Source organism: Ambystoma mexicanum, chromosome 1p, assembly GCF_040938575.1.
Source record: "Ambystoma mexicanum isolate Mex_15411 chromosome 1p, UKY_AmexF1_1, whole genome shotgun sequence".
In the NCBI taxonomy this organism is placed as follows: Eukaryota; Metazoa; Chordata; class Amphibia; order Caudata; family Ambystomatidae; genus Ambystoma; species Ambystoma mexicanum.
This window is the reverse complement of record NC_090921.1, coordinates 1,225,911,254-1,225,912,171: the sequence shown is the minus strand read 5'-3', so window position 1 is coordinate 1,225,912,171 and position 918 is coordinate 1,225,911,254. Positions and strand designations below refer to the sequence as shown.

The 918-nt window shown below is 39.9% G+C and overlaps 1 protein-coding gene across 1 annotated transcript in view; it reads left to right on the top strand.

Annotated features, from left to right (window-relative positions):
• LOC138452295 (mucin-19-like) overlaps positions 1–918 on the top strand; it is a 127,445-nt gene that overhangs the window by 42,113 nt on the left and 84,414 nt on the right. The window lies entirely within an intron of this gene.

Sequence of the window (918 nt, the reverse complement as noted above, 5' to 3'; positions counted from 1 at the left end):
GTAGTTTACTTTCCAAATACACACTTATGTCTTTACATGCTATGTTTAAACGATGATTTATCATGCCACGTTCACATGATCTGTGTTGATTGTACAGGAATACTTTGATACCTTTTATTGTACTAATTGCAAGTATGATGATGCAATGGTACAATACATTAGCTTTCAAAGTCCTGTATATATCTTCCTCAGCTGGTTGTCCCAGAGTTAATGAGCTCAACAGAAGTCCACAATGGACAATTCTTTCTCAAAGAGAAAAAAAGTCAACTAAAATTACTTTTCACTTCATTGGGTGAAACAAGAGTGTGCATGTATTTCGGGCCAGAGATGGCCCGCATTATCTAAGGAGGCATACATCAGCCAACAAAGCATGGTTCACATTGAATTCGATTAATAATTCTAGCGTTAAGCATTTCTTTAATAGGAGCTCCAATTGTTTTTTCACTTCTTTCATTTGAGTTCTTAGACTCTCTTTCCATTGGCATATGCAGTGCTTAAATATACTCTTAATGGAAATTCCCTTCTTGCTTTCTGAGCAAAGTTCTGTTTTAGCCCCCTTCACTCCCTCTGAGTCTTTTATTTGTGCGTACAAACAATGCAGCCACCTGTGTCAATTGTGTTACAAATGGAATGTATCATCATTTTTCAGCTGCCCTGCAGCAAACGGCCTTTGTAGTGCATTCTGTGCCTTTGTATGAGCAATTGACCTCATCCTGCTTGAGTGTGCCCGGAGAAGTGAAAGCACCTCTTCATATGTAAAAGTTTGAACTGTACTCTAGCTCTGTTTGTCTTCCTCTCTGTCTTCCTCTCTGCCTTGCCCAGAATCACTGGCCTCGGCATCCCCCTTTTCTAGAAAGGGCCACCCACTACAAGTTGGCACTTTTGCCCTCACAACTTCAAATCGTTCTTAATCTTGAA